The sequence below is a fragment of the Rattus norvegicus genome, chromosome 13 (genome assembly GCF_021556685.1).
Source record: "Rattus norvegicus strain SHRSP/BbbUtx chromosome 13, alternate assembly SHRSP_T2T, whole genome shotgun sequence".
NCBI classification, from domain to species: Eukaryota; Metazoa; Chordata; class Mammalia; order Rodentia; family Muridae; genus Rattus; species Rattus norvegicus.
The window spans coordinates 21,683,096-21,704,514 of NC_141546.1; the positions used below are offsets into that span (position 1 = coordinate 21,683,096).

The following is a 21,419-nucleotide window of genomic DNA, read 5'->3' on the forward strand; positions in this document are numbered from 1 at the left end:
GAAGAGAAAGAGAAAGGCAATGTCATGGCCTCACAGAACTGGGGCTGCCTGCAACAAGCCTACAACAAGTTGGGCCTGTCAATAGTCAACCATGGATCAAGGAAGAGCCCATATAAGGGAACTACTCTGAACGTCACAGTTGTTCTCATTGAAGAGCTGGGTACTGATGGATGGTGAGGGAGGAGCAGTCATTGTCTTTAGCTGTCTACCTACTGAGGAACTCATCAGCGCTAGTGGATAGTTCCAAACCCACGTCACACCATCAACATGCCAATTCTTCAGCCTTTGGACACTGATAGGGTATCTGGTAGTTCAATTCAACTGTGGAAGTTAAGACCCACAAAGCTGTCTCCACTATAGATGCTGATTAAAGGTTTCTGTGCACACCTACCTCTGACTCAAGGTTCCTAGAACTCTCTTTGCTATTTCAGTAATTTTCTTGACAGTGGCTCACAGAGCTCAAGGAAGGGCTATTGCTACTGTATTATTATAAAGGATTAATACAGATTAATCAAATGGAGGAAACACACAAGACAGGGTATGCAGGTGAGGGACACCTAGGACCTTATCCACCCTAAGCATTACCCTCGACAACTGTGACACATTCACCAACTGAAAGCTCTTTAATGAGAACAACTGTGACATTCAGGGAAATTCCTTTATATGGCCAAATGAATATGCATTGGGAAATTGACCCAGTTTTCAGACCTTCTCTTTTTCCCAGCAAATCCAGAATGAAGCTGAGACTTCCTAAGTTTAGACAGCATGGTAGTTCCTCTGAAGATCCACTCTATCCTCAGGCCACTTGAGAGTCCACCAAAGGCAACCTTACTGGCCAAAAGTTCAGGTGAATAGGGAGGAGTGATAAAAGGCTCTTCTCTCACCCTATATCATAAGACAAAGGCCAGGCTTCTCAGCAACATCCTCTTGGAGATTGTGGAGATATCTTTCTCAATCAATTGTTATATGACCCCAGCACTACGGAGAGCTATATAACAGCCAGACTTCTGGGGCTCAAGGCCAGCTGCCTTAACCTACTTGTTGAGTCTCAGGCTAGTAAGAAGCACTGTCTCAAAAAACAAGATTGGTGGTACATGAGGAGTGACACCTGAGGTTGACTCCTGGGCTCTACATGCATTCACATGCATGCTTACCCATGCACACACATATGCATTCTCTCCCTCTCTCCCTCACTCCCTCCTTTCCTTCTCCCACAAATTGATCAGAAAATCACAGAGATTTAGGAATCCTATGACAGGAATTGGAAGGCTAAGACCACATATACATGTCTTATGATAGCATTCCCTCAGCCCCATGGCTAAGTTTCCAGCACACACGCCATGGTGACCCTGAACCACAATGGGAAACTACAACCATTCTCCACACTGTGTCAGCTTGCAAATATTAAACACCACTGGAATAAAAACGTTAAGTTTTCTTTTTCAGATTTAAATGTCTACTTATTTCAAAATGAATTAGTCCTGCTCTGGGCTTTATAATGTTTAATTCATTAACGATAACTCCACCTCAAGAATTGGAAGAAAATGGCTTCAAGGACAAAATTAAATCTGAAATTCTAAGCAGTGATTCATGGCTGTTCTATCTAAATTACTAATCCATGTGACAAACCTGGTCGGCAGGAAAAGAAAGTTACTCACCCCCCACTCCATCGCTTTTATATACTTTGTTCAATTGCTTTGCAAACAGCCTAAGTTCTCCATAATCCCCTGCCAGCAGTTCCCATTCCCTTATGGAATTTAGTGCTTAGCCTCTATTGCCAGAAAGACATTCACTATGGGTTAACTCACTTGTCCTTCAAAAAAGAGTTTTTCTAAATATAGTTTAGACATAACACCTAATGGAGTTTTAAGACCAAGGCAAAATTGCCATGTTATCTGTCCCAATCTCAGAAAAAAAACCTATATAAAGCCTTCCTAAAACTAAGAATATGGCAATTTCCTCTTAATTGGCAGGGAAGGCGGGCCAACTGGGGTTCAATGACATATCCCTCTATTTGATCAATGGGCACTACTAGAGTCATGTTTCCAAAACCCTGTGTGATGCTTCCGAAATGTCACCAAGCCTCCTAACACTACCCAGTTCTGTTTTTATGCCATTAGGGGTTTCACAGCCTAGGCAGGGGCAGAAGAACAGTAGTGAGAGTGACCCTCCTCCCCAGAGAGCAGGGACCCATCACCCAGAAAACTCTGTCCATCCCCACGAAAGCTATACACACCAGGTTCCTGGCTGCAAGCTCTTCCCAACTCCAGCCACCCTGTCTACTGCTGCAGGCAGAGCCAGGCAGCCCTCAGGGGGCGTGGCTTTGTCCCCCAGGCTTTTCATGCCAGGCTTCTTTAAAAACAAAATGCCTGCACAGAGCAAGCAAGTACAAAGCCAAGACTCCCTGTGCTCGAACCCTCTGATGCCTTGTCATGCTCTTTAACTGGCTCCCACCTCCAACCTATGGCCCTCCACTGGCCTCACCCCACTGCAGCTTTCACAACATGCTTGCCCATGCTGGCTCTTGGACCCCATTTACAGGCCCACAAGGACCCCTCAGATAGCCCCTCTCCTACTATGCTCCTACAGTGCTCAATCCATCCCCTATTCACCGTTCACCATTTCCTGCTGTCATAAGTGACCCTGAGTACGACCTTCCCCAAAGCAGTAGCTCTTGACTTTTCCTACCATCTGTCCTCTGTCCCACCTGCTGCTTTGCAGTGCCAGACTGAGATGGTCCATCCCTTGCCACTAAGAATGCACAATGACAAATCAGGGACGCTTGAAACAAGAGCAAAACCACAATGTACATTTAGCAGCATGTCCTAAAATGACAAGCCCCTGTGAGTAGCTGTGGGAGGTGGGAAGGAGCTTATGAAGACATGAAGACTTTCAAAGGACTCTGTCAAAGCATCAAATATGACAGCCATTTGAGCATTGTCTAGACCTCAAGGAATGCTGGGTTGGGCAAGCAAGTCTCTCCAGGATGATTTATTTATTTAGTACATTAATCATCATCATCAACAACATCATGTACAATGCAGATGTGTGAAGGCCAGATCAACATGAGAACCCAAGACTGAACCCAAGCTGCTTCACGGCAAGCTCTGAGCCATCTTGCCCTGTGTGGCACTTAAAATGGACAGTTTTCCATGTGGAGATTAGGAATTCCAACACAAACACATCTTCAACTTGGTTTTCTTGCTGCTCCCTGGGATGAGAAGGGAGGAGGGAGCAAAGAGAATGGAAAGGAATTCAGCAGCCTGGAGATGGGGCTTAGTCATTACCACCTGCTGCTCCTGCACAGGGCCCACATGTGACAGCTCACAAGAAATGGAACTCCAAATCCAGAGGATCTGGCCCTGTCCTCTAGCCTCTGTGGGCACTCACACACATGTGCTCACATACACATATACCTACACTCACACAGATGTGTACAAATACAGATAAAAATAAAATAAACCAAAAAAAATTGAAGTAAACCAAGACATTTTTCACTTAAGGGAATGCTTCACCCTTTAAGACTGGTGTATGTTCACCCCCATGCAACTGTCAGTCAAGGGGTGAGCTGTGTGTAAAGCAGACTAGATTTCATGGGGCTCAGACTGTCAATTGCAGACATGATCCTGAACTGAACTTGGCACCAAACAAGTCCAGATAGATTTGGCAATGCAGTAGGCGAGGCAAGATGGAACTGAAGCTCAGAGTCATCATTAAAAGTGTAAAATGTGGCTCTGAGATCCCCGACAACTGACCACATCTATCCTGTGCATGAGATTTCTGAGAAACTCCACTGTGGTATAAATACACACATTTCACATTGTAAGTCAACTCCACTATGGTGCCAATTTAACCCTACACTAATATGCTAGCTAAAGGACCAATTTTGTTCACCCTTTTAAGACTTAACATGGTGGACACAACACATTCCAAGGTGACAGGACAAGCTGCTGACTGCAAGGCTGGCATGCAAGGGCATTTCTTCCAGGAGAAACCACTTTTTCAGCCTTGAATACTTCTTTCCTCCTGGTTTAGTCAAAGTTTCAAGAACAATTTCCTTTGTCCAGAACTAGCTCAGAGAACAAGACACATTAGTTAGGTCTGGCCCAGTTGCTTCTCAGTTGACCCTACAGAGCCTCTAGGCAGCCACCGGGGCTACTAGGTCCAGCAGGCACAGGCTCAAGAAGGAACTACGAAGTCCTAAGTGAAGGAAAAATTCTAAAAGCACAGCAGACATGCTGCAGAGTCCAGTACACAGGGAAGCTATCAACACAACAGCAACAGGGTGGCAAAGGCAACTTCATGACGAGGCCCACAGTAGCCACATGCTTCACAGCAGTGAGCTCTCAGGAGCCCCTCTCCAGTGGGGTCTCAAACTGAGGGCGCCTTGTAGAAACACAGGTATTTTCATAGATAGTTGAGGTTTAGGAAAAGTTGCAGCACGCTGGCATGTTACAGGTAATCTTGGGCATTCTACAAATTTTCTAGCTTTCCTTTTCAGTAGGATGAGCTAAAGTCCAACCCAATCTTCGCCATCTCCTGTGCATATAGATGGTATGTGTATGTATACAGGTATATGCATGTGTGTATGTGCTATGTGGTAGTTCTGCTGCATGTGTAGAGGAATGCAGTTGCATGTGAGGCTTTGAGTTGATATTCAGCATCCTCCCTGCTTACCACTTTTTCTTTTTTAGACACAAGCTCTCCCTAATAGCAGCTAGGTAGAGCCCAAAGGTGTCAGCATCCACCTTCTAGCCATACTCGGAAAGAACCTGAGTGCTACTGGTCTCCAGTAAAGATCTCTTTGGGGGAGGTGTTGAAAAAATGACTCCTATTCTGAACAAACGTGACCCAGAGACACCATGTCTTCACTTGACCAGACCCTGTCACTGGGAGCAACTAAATGTAGAATCCCTAGGACTCAAGAGTCCCACTTTCCAGTAAGGTAGAAACTAATTTGCATTGTTCTACTTCCTGCTCACACCTTCAATGGAAGGTGTGGAAGCTTAGCATCAAGAACTCTCAGGTGCATGCATTCGTTCACGCTCATGCCCATACACGCACACGTTCCCCTCCACATAGAAAAGCACCATCCTCAGGAGCTCAAACAAGCCACTAAAGCGCCAAATACCTCTGCGTGCACGTATCCATTGGCTCAGCCTAAGGGCCTGAAGACAAAAGGTTCACAGGTGAGAAGGTTTTGGACAGGATACCACAAGAGCCAGGACATTTAGAACTGAATAAAAGTGCTTTATTTTCCTTTCTGTTTTAATGTTATTTCTATTCATGGGTGTGTGTGTGTGTGTGTGCGTGTGCATGCCCGCGCACGCACACGCGTGCAGGCCTGTTTACCTGCATGCTTATCACGTGTACACAGTATCTGCAGAGACCAGAGGAGGGCATTGGATCTCCCGGTTACAAGCATGTGTGAGTCACTATCCAGATTCTGGGAGCCAAACTCCACCATCTGTGAGGGCAGCCAGTGCTCTGAGCACTGAGCTGTCTCTCAGGCCCACTTAGGTTCATTCACTGAGCTCAGTACATGGAGAAGAGTTGAGCAAGTCCACCGAATCACCACCATGGACCTTATGATGCCTAGGAAGGTATTCCTTGTCTTCCAAACATCACTGTCTTGGAAAGAAATCTTTGAAAGAATGGAAATGTTATTTGATGCATCCTTTGTCATCAATATTCTGCTTGTGGTGACAAAGGTACTGAAGTGTGTGGCACAGAAACTTCAGTGAACAGATTCTGCTATGGCTGTGGCGTGGCCCTCATTTGAAAGGGGAGCAGGTTTATTGCCCATGGCATTCCAAGATAGAGCTTTTGCATTGTCAATATACACAGGCGCAGCATGAGACATTCCATGTCTTATCTCCCACATTTTCTTCTTTAGTTCCTTATTTATTCATTTATTCATTAAACTCTAAGCTCAGGCTTGCTCAAGTTTTCTTTCAACCCAGAAAAAAATAGGGGGTGGGAAACCAAACCTGTCTTCTCACTCCCCAAATGTCTTTACCTTATGAAAAACCTTCAGATCTCTTTAATTCCATGAAACCCATCCCGGGCCACACTCTGCCCTCTTTAGGTTTTGCTGCAAGCCACACTTTTTCTCTCTTAGTATGAGGAATGAAGATGAGGGTCTCTTTTAAAGTTAACCAAGAAAGAGATGGAGTCCAGGCCTCATTTTCCTACCACACCCTGTATACCTCACCTCAAGCTCAATGAAAAGGAGCTGACTGTGGCCCAGGCAAAACTGCCCATGGGGACAGGATGGGGACACCCGATGGCTGATCTTTGACCTTTTTGGGTGTTCCTGTTTCCTTTTGAGGCTCCTCTGCCTTGCCACGCCCTTACCCTTAACCAAGTCAGAATTTGTACATAGTTTATCTTACCTGTAGAAATATGGCGGCTTCACAGAAGTGAGGATTACACTTCACATGGGCCACTATTATTCCAGCATGGGGATCATGGACAGAAAACTACAAAGAAACTGAGCTGGGAATCAGTGTTTGCCATTTTTCCATCTACCATGATCATCATTACATTTTTCCCAGACCTGTCCCGCCTCCTACCTTGGACTATCAGTCTGAGAACTAAGTCACACAGCCGAGGCATCTTGAGAAGCTCCACACCTCCAATCTTTGTGATAGCCATGCCTTGGGCTCCCAGGTAGGCTCTGCCAGCCTAATCAAGGCTGAGTAGCTTGCCAGGCCCACAGGGTTGATAAGAGGCAGAGAAGGCACTCAACCCATCAGGATCATAAACCATGTTATCTTGTCTACAATACATGAATAAGAATTGTGTGTATCTGTGTGTCCCAAAGTGTGCATGGATGTCGAGGTCAGAGGTCAGCTTCAGGTCCTCTCTGTCTAGTTTTTTGAGACAGGGTCTCTCATTGGGATCTGGAGCTTGAGTATTTATTCAGTCTTGGAGACTAATGAGGTTCCTTGGTCCACCTGCCTCTACCTTCCCGATGCTGAGATTACAGGAGCATGCCACCATAGACTCATGGATTCTGGGGACCGAACTGAAGTCAGGATAAAACCTCATGGTGCCAGCCACCAGCCTGCAAGGTAGCGATCTGGCTAGTGACCTGCGAAGCTGAACCACCAGATGGTCAGGCTGGACTCCTGAACCAGTAATAGAATGTCTTGTTCTCCGAGAAACAATTCAAAGTTCACCTGAGGCCCGCCGCGTCCTTGATCTACCAAGTTAGCCCTTCCTGTCTCAGGCTTTCTCAACTGTTGTAAAGAGCAACAATGTGCCTAGGAATTATAGACAGCCTGCCTTCTTAACGTTCTCAGCACGTTAGCCTTTTGGTAAGGGAGATCACAGTGTACAGAAGAGCAGGAAAGCCGAAGGCCGAAGTCATACCTTGGTCAGTGCAGACGCTCCAGAGACTAACAATATTTGATCAAAACTCAATATCAGAGCTAAGGAACCCAGTGATGTCAATAAAAAGATAAAAAGAGAACGCTGAGTTAAGCCTGGCCAATCCAAATTTCAGTCTCTCAGACATTCATGAAACCCCGCCCCTTCATGTCTCAGAAGTGCAGAATTGAGCGTATTCCCTCTCCAGCTCTCCCAGCATTCAGGTTTTCGCTACTGCACTGAAGCGGACTTCCCTCTAAATAACCTCCTCATCGTTCTTCCACAATCACGTCGTTGATGTAATTACTGCCATCATGTCTCCAGCAGCTATTTTTTGCACTATAATTTCCAGATGAATTTCTGGTGTAGAAACCAAAGAGCCACAGCAAGATAATTAATTACAACTCTATTATTACTAGATCAAAGACTGGCTGGTTAAAAAAAAATCCTCAGATTTCTGAGGATCCCATTTTTAACTCATCTCCGTAATGGATAAACAATTTGTAAAGATTATGGCTAGCTTTTTTTGTTTCGCAGAGCATTCCATTTCATGGGCTCTTTTCAACAATTGCTCTAAACTTCATATGAATGTGTGTGTGTGTGTGTGTGTGTGTGTGTGTGTGTGTGTGTGTGTGCGTGCATGTGCACACACATGCACACATAGAGAGGCCAGAGATCGGCATGCATATCTTCCTCTATACTTTACTCATTTTTGAGATGGAGTTTCTCACTGAACATGGAGTTCACTGACGATTGGCTGCTTGCCCAAGAAGTCCCCAGGACCCACTGGTCTTTTCCATCCCAGTGCTAGGATTACAAGTCTGTGCCACCACACCCAACATTTTAGGTGGATGCTGGGTTCCACACTCAAATTCTCATGTTTGCACGGCAAGTTCCCTAACCCCACTACTACAAACACTGAGCTATCGTAATAACAGATAACACATTGGTGCTGCTCCAGGTGTGATTCGGGGCTTCCAGACTTGGTTTTCCCACTTTCTAGAACAATCAGAGCAATTGCTGTGCCTTCTACCTGCTCCTCTCAGTACACAGCAGTTACCACAGACCTTTGACTGATCGAAGTCCAGAGAATAAATGAGCGTGGAGTGCTTTGCCCTAAACGGTCTGCACACACTCCACCTCATGAGGCTCAGGGATCTTCACAGAGGAGAGGACAGAAAAATTTCAAGAGCCAGAGGTGGTGGATAACACCAAGGAAATGCACACAACAGATCAGTTGCACAAGATCGGTGCAAGCTCAAGCCAGACAAACTCCCAGTGTGTGCTGACGCAGAGGTGGGCACGAAATCCCATTACTGGCTGGGGAGCTATTAGCATCTGGTAACTTCTGGAATGGGCAAAGTCAGTTTGCTTTCCTTTCCTTTTTCTCCCCTTTTATATGTAGAAGTTTTATTTAGTGTTTAATTATTTCTTTTTTATTTATTCTCTCATAAATTCTGACTGCAGTTCCCCCACCCTCTCCTAGTTCCTCTCCTAGCTACCCTCTCCACCATATCTACTCTCCTCTTGTTTCCTGGCAGAAAAGAACAGACTTCCCAGAGATATTAACCAAACAAGGCATAGGAAGTTACATTCCCTCATATCATGAAACTCAGCTTCCTTTAGTTGTCTGTTAGGCCGACCATGTTCCAGGGCAAGCCCCACTCTCAAGAATAGTTGGGCCACATAAACTGAACATGATAGGGGCAAAATCAAGAAGAAAATTCAAAGTTGGTTTGGTATGGGAAGTGGATAGTGCACAGGAAGGAGGTGGGATAGGGGGTTAACTGACCAAAGTACATTGTGTGAAATTCTCAATTAATGAGAATACTTAAAAATAGATAAACTACTTATAAATAACTAAGATAAACCAAGTGGAAAATACTTAGAGGGCTTCATCAAATGCTTGGGATTTGGTGCCTGTTAGTTATTTTTTAACTTCTAAAGGTACAAATATCAAAGTCATTTACTGCTTAAATTTTTATTCAAAACTTTCAATCTCTGCATTTAAAACCTGGTTGGGACTACCACTGCCATTTGAACTGTGTGTGTGCGTGCGTGCGTGCGTGCGTGCGTGCGTGCGTGCGTGCGTGTGTGTGTGTGTGTGTGTGTGTGTGTGTGTGTGTGTGTTGGACATATGCTGTGGGTCTGCATGAATGGACATGTGCATGTTTGGGAAGGCTACAGGTCAACCTGAGGTGTCAGCTCTCAGGACTCTATCCACCATGTTTTTGAGACAGGGTGTCTCTTGGCTGGAAACTTACAGATTCAGCTAGACTAGCTGACCCTTGGACCCCAGCTACTCATCTCTACCTCCCCATGCTGGAGTTCAAAGCAAGTGTCACATCACCTATTTTTTTGCATGGATGTTGGGGATGGGACTCAGGGGTTCATGCTCACATAGTACACTTTACTGACTGACCTGTCTTCCCAGACCAACATTTGCTGCTCTTACAGTCCTAACAATAATCTTTGATTATGCAAAAGCTAGTTTTAAGGAGCAACTCACTGATAGAGGGCCAACTTAGCAAGCTTAAAGCCCTGGGTTCAGTTGCTATCATGCGCACGCGCACACACACACACACACACACACACACACACACACACAGGAGAGGAAGGCAAGTCCACATACCAATGTCATTTAAGTAGTAAACACATTAACTAAGCTAGTGGTAATAATCAACACATTATACCTCTAACTACATATCCAGCTAGAATGCTATAATTAGTGCATATAAAAAAAAAGGATTTTCTTGGTGATATAACCGTCAATCAATCAGCACCACAGCAGACACAATATCTAAAGAAATGTGAAGGAATATTACAAACAATAAAATAAAAAGCATGGTATTACTATAGTCCTTAAGGAGATTTAAAACTAGGTAGAAATACAGTACCTCATGCTTTTTAACAGTAAAGCACCTGTTATGGCCAGGGATGTGCAAATGTATCAGCCAGGCCCAACCTTCAAAGAACCCACATCTGTCACTGCCTGGTCAACAGCTGGGGTGTGAAGGGCAATGCTAAAGTCTGCAGTGTGGCGGAGGCAGCTGAACCTCAAGAGGGATTCAGAAGGAGCCTCTAAAGAGAGAACTGGGGGAGGAGAGAGATGTGAATAAGATAGAGAATAAGGAGCAAAGGGCTCCGAAGGCACCCTCAGGCGTCGTCTGGGGACTTAACCAGTTTGTGTGGAAAGACGACCTGTTAACAAATCCCCTATGGTCCAAGCAGGCTTCCACAAGAACTAATCTTATGCATAGTGCAGAAAATATCTTAAGTAGTTTAGCTCCAGAAGAAATCATAATCAATTTGGAAGCAATAAATATAAACTAAGCTATCTATAACTTTAACATGCATCATTCATTTCAGTACATGTAAATATGCTCTTAAAAAAACTACGAAACAACAAACATTTTCTCCTTTGTTCCTGTCAGTGTTCTGACCTTTGACCGGTGTCCTTCTAAGAACAACTTTCCGGGGATACCTTTTCACTGTGGGCAATGTGGTTCAGCTCCAGTCATGTGGCCATTGAGAGATGGGATTCCCACAAGTCCAGCTGACCTCTTTATCCAATGTGTTTCCAAGGTCAACGTTGATTTCTCTAAATCTGGTCCTTAACTGGAATTTGTCAGCAACATTCATTCAGGAACTCTGACTGAAAAAAAAAATCTATTCAACTGCTTCGTACCATTGGGCCATACTCCAAAACCCTATGAATTTCACCTGAAACCTGGGGCATTCATGCACCTGACCAGCACTTGCTGCTCTCTCCTGAGCTCAGGCCAGCGCTGTATTTTCTGTGAGCCTCAACTATCCTCATCTCCATACCTGTGCTTCAGTTCTTGAGGAACACTGTTGGATTTGTCATCTGTAAACCACTTCATGCTTACTTCCTCCTCCTGATGCGAAACATGTCTTCTTGCCAAGTAAGTATGGAGGCCCTGTCCCCAGCCATCCCCCTCAGTTCTCAGACATCTCTACGGCATCCTCCCTGCTCCAGCCATTCGGACCATTTGCCTTCCAGTGGATAAGACATACCCTCTCCGGTCTCCCTGCTGCTGTTGATTTTCTCACTGCCCCAGAAACACCTTCTCCACCTCCCAACAACTGGGTCTTAGAAGGATATTGATACATCCTTTTCTCAAAGCCTTCCCCAGATCCTCTGGCAGGAAGTCATCCCCCAGCACCATCCCAAACTCAGGCATCGTTTCATCCAGTTCCACCTGGCATTTGCAATGAAACAACCAAACCACCCTGCTAACTTTGGACCTCCGGACGAGAAACGTTATGGAATGAATAAATAAACACAAGAAGCACCAGCCATGTTAGGAAACTCACGCCCACATGTAAATGAAGCAGCAATAGTAAGAATGCCTCAATCACCACACACAGGTATCGGTTAAAGAGAGGAAGTTCCAGATCTCTGGACAGAGCGAAGAGGCTGGACAGCATTCTCCAACAGCAGCACCAACTCCACAGCTAATGCCTTCGGGGTCTAAGACCAACTCTGTGACCACAGGAGACCTATTTAACCTCTACACCTGACTTCGCTCATTTGTCCATCAGTGCTCCTAGCACAGCCTTCGACCTTTCCCTGTAGGACTGTTGTGACGTTTAGACACAGAGCTTCACATGTAACTGGTACCACTGCTGTTAGCTATTTTTACTCCACTGTGGTGGAAATGTTTCCCATGGATAAACACAGGCATTGGGTAGGTTGAATTCTAGCAGAATTGTTGCTAGAAAGAGACTTCACTGTCTTGTCAAGACTCTGTAGCCGGGCAAAGACGTGACGGATGGGGAAGGTAAAATGCACTGGAGTGGCCTCTGTAGAATGGACTGACTCCTGTGCCACAGAGCAGTCACATGAGTCAAGCAAACAGAAAGCTTTCAGCAACCAAAAGGCTGGGACACAAATAACCATTGTCTCCTATGAACAGGCCATTGTTGTCATCCAATGGGCACCCAAGGAAACCATTTGACTTACATATTTTGGCCAGTAATTCTATATAAAGACAAACACAAATAATTGCTATAAAAGAATCTAGGAACTGTACAATGAATTCAGTCTGATAATCGAGCTTCTGGGTCCGGATTTTTAATCCATATCATTTAGCTTGACTTAGTACAGAAGAGTCTGCTTCAAAGATGCTCATATGATAGGGATTCATTTATTAATGGTGTGGTTAACAGCCATAACTGCAGGGCATCAACATCTGTTATTCCCCTTCCCCCAAAATGTTAAAATACATTAAACGCACACTGCCACAACTGTCTCAACTCCATCGCAAGCTACAGACTTATACACACAGGGCAAGATCAAAACAGCCAGTAAACAGTACTTTATTACCTTTTTACTCAGTCCATATACTTCAGTACTGGCTAGTCTCCGATTCAAATGATTACAGTGGTAGAAATAACAAACTCATTTTACATCTTAACTTTAGACAGAACATGGAAATTATAAAAATTACAGCAAGAAGACTGATAGGCTAAAACAAACAGAAAACTCTGACCTTTGTCCTATGATGGCTGGAATCCCTACTTCCCTCATACCTGAACTGCTGATCCAGATGCTTCAGCTAGGTCCCTTCATCCAAAGTGCCAGGGAAGGTTAGTCGGGGATGTGAGGACCATCAATGCAAGTGCCCCCATCTCAGGAGCCTCAAGCAAGCTTGGCTTATCCCTGCTCAACACTGCATTCTAAGCAGCTGAGTATTAGGGTTTCTGTTCCACATGGTCACTTGGGGACTCAAGCTACTTCCATCCAACATCTACCAGATACTAGGGACTCAAAAAACTCCTTAGACCCTTAACAACTCATCAGTAAGTCAGAGGGAGAGAATTGTGAGAGCGGTCCCCCTCTGAGCTTTGTCTCATGTCTGGATTTATCCCACGATGGCAAACAATTGCTATATTCTATGTAGATTCGAAAGGGGGTCCATTACAGAGCTTGTCAACTGGAGGTAATTTTATCTCCTAATGTCTAGAGATGACACAACAGCACGTAGTGGGTAGAATGAGGGGCGTTACTAAGCATCCCACAGCTGTTGCGTGTCCTCACAACAAAGAAGTATCCAATTCCACTGTTGAAATGTTGGGAGTTCAGCGGGCATCTCAGCAGTGTCTGTTGCAGTCGCACACAAGCCCATACCCAAGTACATCACCACTTCCCACTCATCAATCGCAGCAAACCCACATCCTAGCTGTTCATTAACCTGTGTGCTCTGGCGGCTGAACTCCTTAACACGCCAAGGTCCCTCCAGTCACAGAAGTCACACTGGAGCAGGAATGACAACCTTATGCAGAGGTCCAAGAGGAAAGAAGGTGACTCTGCAGGTGGAGTTGGGAGAACAACTGTAGATGGGTGACATTGGGACTAAGCTTCTAGGAGGTACACCCAACAGCTCTTCCTCAGCACACAAGAAAGCTCCATGAATCAAGGAACTCAGATGTCAAAGGATAAGACACTCTTCTTCCTGCTATGGGAGCAGCAGGAAGAGAAGAGGGTTGTAAAAAATGCTTTTCTGCTCACAAGTGAGGGTGCAGCATTCAAGAAAGGCCCCAGCATCTGAGTGAATATTTGACACAACGTTAAACATTGACTTCAGAAAATGGGCCTTGTAGAAACAGCTCAAACCACCAGACGTCACAAAAACTGCCCAGCACAGTCAACGTTCAACTAATAGTGAAAGCTACTGTTAATCTCCGGAAAGAATTATCACCAAGTGTTTCAAAGATGACCCTCGAATCGACAGCAGAGAGATTCAAGCAAACAGAAAACCCAAACCATATACATTTGTTCCCAAAGACAGGCTCACATGGAGCTCTGACCCTTACCAAACTGTGTGGCATCGTTTAAGGAATTTCCCTTTCTAATCTGTCATCCCAGTTTTGAGTATGGTACACACTGGTTTGGATAGGTGAGAGCTGTGGAGATAGCCCAGGTGATAGTGTGAGAGTTGTCCTCACAGGCAACAAGAACTAGAGTCAAATCTCCAGAATGGGCAATAAGAAGCCAGGTATGGTGTACACTGGAAATCCCAGAGCTTGGGGCCTAGTGATAAGGTGAGTCCCTGAGGCTTGCTAACTGGCCAGCCCACTATCTCAAAACAAAACAAAACTCAAAACAAACAGAAAACAAAGATGGATACCATCTGAAAAGCAACACTTGAGATTATCCTCTGATGTCCACACATACCCACGTATACACACATATACCTGCACACACACATACACACACACACACACACACACACACACACACACACAAAGGGGGACAGATATAACACATCACTCATGGTCATAACCTGCTCTGGTATAAATCTGCCATGTATCATGGGCCAAGTCACTTGACTTTTCCAAGTTCTAGCCTCCCAGACAAACTTCAGGTACTTAAAACCCAACGTGCCTGGAGTGTAGAATAGACACAAACTGTCACACTTGTGCTGTAGGTGACCGCCTTCATCATCTCTTGGTCTTTATGAAATACATTTTATAACTCTACATGTTTAGGAAAAAAATATGATAGCCTACAATGCCAGTTGGTGGACATTATCAGTGGATAATTTCAATGTGCTTTGAGCAAGATACTTGTAATATAAAGTTGAAATCACCACAAACACAGCAGGTTTTTCTGACTTGACAATTAAAATCGAACTTTTAAAAAACATTATTTCTAGGAATATCCTCACCCCCATCTTGACTTTTGTCACTCTTCCTCTTCCAATCATTGTCTTTCTACCTGTCTATGATAAGTAGGGTGGAAAAAGTCTATTTAACGTCTAAGCACTATAGATTATATTGACTACCATCAGTTACCCAGCATAAAAGGAAGGAATTTGTTTCTTTGCAAGTCAGAATCTCAAGGGGAAAATAAAAGAAGAGGCCTTGAGAGGCCACAGGACAGGAGAGAGAGAGAGCACGCGCGAGCAGGAAGGATTCTAGATGACAAGTAGTCAACTAAAGGTCTAGATAAAGCCACACTGGCCTTCAGGAAAGTGGGTAACAGAACCTTGGGGTGCCACTCCATATGGAATCAAAGAAAAACCAAATCAAGCACCACTGGCTAACTCAGACTAGATGTGACCATGAGGGAATATGGCCATGAAGGAATGTCATTCTATAGGATTCAATAAAGAAACTTTGGACCTCTCCAAGGGCAGGCTCTACAATCGGGTGAAACAGAATCTAAAACCAACATAGTTTTTTTTTTCTTTTTAGTGAAGACATTTTCTGTGCCAAATTAACAAACACCTTGTAGGGCAGTGTGACTGCCTTAGGACATAATTCCCAAATACCTTAGTTACTACTTTGTTATAAAACCTAGGGGTAGATGAGCAGTTAATCTTAATAGATGTGGCTCTACTGTTGGAAAGAAAAGTAAACTAGCAAGCAAACGAGCATTGAGCATTTTTACATTAGAAAGGCTATTTACTGAACACACTCTGTTCACCCCAGACTCCCCTTACCCTGGCAAGTTCTTTGCCAACAGAAAATGAAAAAAAAAAAAAAAAACCACTTCCTCAACACACAGTCAACATGGGGTTTGAGTGGGAATGATGATTCCATGGGGGAAAATGGCATCCAGGCCTTACAAGTACCTCCCATGGTGCATGCATGAAGGTTACAGAAGAGACAACCAACAAACTACAGTGACTGGCAATCTGCCGCACACTCTGCTTGCAACAACACAGTAGACTTGGATGAACAACTGCTCTTCCCAAGAAGAAAGTGAATGTGGAGGTTATCATCCGAGGCATTGGGTATATACCAGGAAAATCTGTGGGACTAAAGGTCTTAGCAGTTTCCTTCCAAGAGACACTAGAGTGTGGAGCCAGGCCTGATTCCCTTCCCTCCCCCCAGGTGCCATACTAGATGAATCACGAGATCTGTCTGGAATCCTTGAGAAGAAAGCACTAAGTCTGGTGTACACAGCATCCCCAGACCAGCCCACGCTTCTGTCATGTTTATAACATTGGGCATGTTCCAGAAACATCTAAGCATCAAACAAAAGACAAGGCAATTCGATTGTCTGATGGGGTTGTATGATTTCCCTAAGAAAAAAAAGCAAGAACAGAGGCTCCTATATAAACGTACCCCAGATGCCACTGCGGCAAGACAGCAGAGTCCCCCCAGATACAAACCCTCGAATTACCAGAAACTCAGCATGGCCTGGATCAACACTGACAATGCTTAGCAATGCAGCCTGACCTGGACCTCAGGTTTAAGACAATCTACCCTTCCCTGCATGGCCCTCTAAGTGTTTTCTAAAGAATGGATTGAATCCAACAAGTCTTCACCAAGTGCCTCCTGTGTTCCTAGCCTTGGACAACAGCCTGGACAGACTCAGCAGCAGCCACTGTTAAGGGCTATTTCTGAAACAGCTCATTGGATTTATATGTCTAGTGTATATTTATATATTTATTATATTGCCTGCTTTCTTTGTCTTCATTAAAGAGTGTTTTCTTTAAAACAGCAATGGCAAGAGAAAAAAATCCATTCTACAGTGTAGACTCCTAAGCAAGGGAGCTAACACAGTCAGACTACCTTTTCTGCCTCTTAGCCTAACCCCTTCCTCCTTCTCCTTCTCCTTTCTCATGCCTGAGCATCTGAATGCCCACCATGTCTGCTACCGGATGGCAAACAAGAGTCATAAGACAAAGCAAGACTTCTACATAGACAGGCGATTTCTCTCAGTTTTCTTGTTACTGTTTAGCTTAAAATGGAGTTTCAGCACCTAGGTGTTCCTCTGTACTGGACAAACTTGGGACAAACTCTCTGTACAGGAAACCTTACCCCAGGAGAGGGGCAGATTGATGAAGTTATGACAAGAGTGAAGATATTGTACAAAATGACTCAGGCCCTGCCTTTGGCTATCCGAGCACTGAAACAGTAGTCCCAAGGCATTGCCATGTCCCTAAGATTATCACACCACCTTGGTAAGGAAAACGCTGACATCTGGGTTCAGCACTTGTCTCCCAGGAAAAGATTTCACACAGTGCTGACAACCTGTCAGAGCACATTGCAGGAGAGGCATGTGATGGGTCAGTGACAGGGGGGACCACACCCTGACTGGGACTGCCTGATTGTCCACACCTCTGTCCTCTCTCTGAACCTCAATCTCATGTCAGCACCCTAAGGATGGACTTTGGAGTCACTGGGCCTCGATGTCTGACCCCACAGTGAATAAAATCCTTTTCCTCTGCTTTTCACTGTTGCTTGTCTCTAAAAAAAAAAAAAAAAAAAAAAAGGCTTATTTACTTTACATGTGTATTAGTGGTTGCCTGCATGTATGTATGTATGCCAATGTGGCTGGTGTTCATGGCGATCAGAAGCATTGAATCCCCTGGAGCAGTAACCAATGGTTGTGAGCTGCCATGTGGGTGCTGGGAACTAAAACTGGGTCCTCTGTAAGAGCAGCAAGTGCTCCTAATGGCTGAGCCATCTCTCTATCCCTGGTTGCTTAGCTGTTTAACTGACCAAGGATGATAAGAGCCTGGCTAAGGCTGCAAGCCCAAGCCCCACCTCTAACAACTCGTACAAGATCATTCTGGGCTGTCCTTCACTTCAATTGGCACGTGGTCCTGCAGGAGAACGGAGCCAGTGTCCTAAGTGAGCTTGGGCAGCTCCTAGTTTCCTCAACCTCTTTGTGGACTTGTTATTTCCAGCTGCTTCTGGCTGGCTCCAGCTTCCGCCTGAGAAGCAGTTCTTTTGAAACTACAAACCACTTAAGAAAGACGTCGTGAACACGCTCTGATATTTCAATCCCAAGGTCTCATGGACAATGAAGGACAAAGGGAATCCTTTTGTAAACACGGCAACTATCATTACTGGGGGCGGTCATCAACCAGGCTAGCTCACCTACTGGTTAGACCAGACTCGTCCACTGGCAGGTGGCAGATGCAGAATAAAATCGGAGAATAATAGCCACCATTTATTCAGTCTTACTGCATGCATGGAGTGTTACACAATCTCTCAATATTCTCTCTCTGTGTCTGATTTCACAGCAACTCAAGAAGGGGAAGATGGAGAAACCGTTCTCAATCAGATCTTAGTCTCTCAAGGTCAAGCTCAATGTCACCATACTTTAAAATTCCATGTTTCAAACTACTTCATAGAATAGGACCATGGGAAGAAATCAAGAATTGGGAGAATAGTGTTAGACACGTTTCTTCTATTCTCTTCCTCTTCACCTTTGTCTTTACAAAAATACTGTGCACTAAGTATACACATAAAACTGGAACAACATAAAGAGCTGTGTTGGAATAGTATCCGGTAACTAACAGACATCCAATATTTAAATAAATGTAATTATTTATGCAAAACGTGGCTGATCCACTGGAGTTCAATGTTTCAAATACTAGTTATATTTCACTAGAGGGATCCTACCTCGGGGTTTCTGAAGTGCTAGATCATGGGGCAGGAGTTGATAGAGGGCATTCAATCCAGGTAAGGCTGGCCCTCCCTAGAAAAGTAAGCCATCTGCCACTCAACTAAGCAGGCAGCAAACTTCATGCAACAAAGGTCAAACCCTCCAAAGCACACAAATTTCCCTATATGCTCCTACCTAGTGTTTGTCTGGTTGGTTTGACTGTGTTGTTCTGTTATAGTTTGTTGTGATGGTAATTATTACTTTGATAGTTTCTTGTAATGCAGGCTACTCACTAAGTAACTGGGGCTGATCTTGAACTCCTGATCCTGTTGCCTCTACCTCCCTTGGTTCAGTGGCCAAATCATAAAACATTTAAATAAATTTGGCAAGGTAGTATACACCTATAACGCCAGCGGTTGGAAGGTAGAAAAGAACAGGAGTCCAAGGTCATCTTTAGCTATATATCAAGTTTAGGGCCAGTGTGGACTCTTGAGGACCTTATTTCATGAAAAAAGAAAAGAAGGAAAGAAGGTGAGAGAAAAAGAGAAGAAAGAGAAGAGAGGAGGAGGAAAGGAAGAAGGGAGGAAGGAAGGGAGGGGGAGGGAGGGAAGAGAAGAGGGAGGAAGGGAGAAGAGAGAGGGGAAAAAAAACAAGTACTGAGACTAAAGGCAAGCACCACATTGTCTAGCTCCCATTGTCTAGTAACCATTTTTAATCTCACACTATCCTGAAAAGAAACCAATTTGCAACTGCCACAACTGCCAAAGACCATCACATCACAAACTGGCTTTGAGACATTTATCTCAGCACCATTCTCTACCCTTCAAACTGAGAGTGAGTTTGTATGAATGTATTCCTGCCCAGCTTTGCCCAGCAGTTGAACACATTGCCCTCCATGTTAATACCATTCTCCACAACAATAAGCCATGTGAATGAGTATCCTAGAATCCAGAGAAGTCAGGTGACACAAAGGTTAATTCTGAGAGGGGATGAGGTGCTTAGCTGTGGTACTCAGTCCATCAAAAACCATCACCGTTTGTATGCCTGGTAGTCTGTGAGATGAGAAGTCCTGGTGTGGCTTGTAATGTGACCAAGGAGGAGAGTGACTGATTGGTTAGTTGACTGGTTGATTTTGTAGCTAACAGTAACACAAAGGTTGAAAAAAACCACAATTTTCTAAGATGTCTCACAATGAGAATTTTCACCTTTCAAACATATTAGTATACTCGGGATAGCCTGCTAATCAAATTTAACTCAATATTTAATCATTATTAGTACAGTGAGAGCACGCCTTCAGAAATGAACCTCTCTCTAACCTCCTTTAGGAACGCAGGACAAAGTGTCTGTAATCCATTCATCATGGTAGGTCAAAATCAGTTCCTATGTTGTCAAAGATTGACCAACAATAAAGTACTTATCGATTACTCCCTGTGTATAGACACAGTGGCAAACACCAAGTGGAGTCAGACACATCCAGTCCACACATTGTAGATGTTTTTGAAGAAAGATATCCTGCACATCTAAGTTGCTGTGGCCCTTTGGAGAGAAGTACACCTGGGTGACCCTATCTTACTGTTGGGCAGCTCCCAGAAGGCCAATGGCTGAAGCATCTCATGCACTGGGGTTTTGGACAGATGAGGCTTATTGGCAAAAGACATCCTAGGAGATCTCTTCAAAGCACCTCCCTTCATGTTTATTAGCTTTGATAAGGTTTTATGACATAACAATTAAACAGAAATGCACATCCTAAGTAATGAAGTAAGTACTCTTTGGAAAATGAATGAATGGAGGGTTGAATGAACAAATGAATGGGACTGAATGAAGAGACTGAAAGAAGTGAAAGAGCAGAGGCAAGTTTTGCAGAGAACTCTGGGACAATGAAGGATCGCAAGGGATAAAGTGACCCAGTTAAGTGGTGAGTCGAAAGCTGAAGGGAGCCTTTAGCAATGGGATGGAAAGAAAGGAAAGGAAGGACCTGAGGCCACGCCATGTATAAGAACCAAGATATCGGCAGCAAAAAGCCCTTGGAAAAACTATAGTGTAGCCACCCCAGCTACTGTAGAGTTTTAAAATCAAGCAAAAGAAATCAAGATTAGAGGGGTTGGAAGGTAGCACATTGGGTAAAATGTTTGCCCCATAAGCAATGACAACCTGAGTTTGAGTTCCTAAATGCATGCAGAAAGGTCAGACATCAGGCATAGTGGTATGTGCCTATAATCCCAAGATTAGGGAGGCAGAGAGAGGCAGATACCGACCAGGGACTTGCTGGACATCTATCCCAGCCTACTCAGAAAACCCTAGGCCAGTGAGAGACCTCATCTGAGAAAAATGAAGTGGATGGTGCCCATATAGACTTAGAACAACACACATGCTCTCCTCTGACATCCAATAAATGTGCACACACAATATGCACACACATGAACACACACATGAGCAAAACAAAATGAAGGTTGGATAGGAATTTGGGGGTCAAACCAGGGAAAACTAAAGGAGAGACAGGAATACAAGTTCCCCCCTTACAAGAAAACTAGAGTCACCCAAAAGTATCAAGGGACTGAGTAGTCATTAAAAATGGCCTCTTTTTCTACAGGAGAGTAGGGACAGGAAAGTCAGGAGGCCAAGACGAGGCTAAGTGTACCCTGCTGGGAAATATTGGGGTTTTTACCAAGAA

The 21,419-nt window shown here is 44.4% G+C and overlaps 1 protein-coding gene across 4 annotated transcripts in view; it reads right to left on the reverse strand.

The window, feature by feature from the left end:
* Positions 1–21,419, reverse strand: part of Rnf152 (ring finger protein 152) — a 75,356-nt gene that overhangs the window by 47,459 nt on the left and 6,478 nt on the right. The window contains exon 2 of one of the 4 annotated variants that reach the window (XM_087580516.1): positions 10,859–11,029. The gene's annotated coding sequence lies outside the window, so the exon portion shown is untranslated. 4 annotated transcript variants of the gene reach the window in all.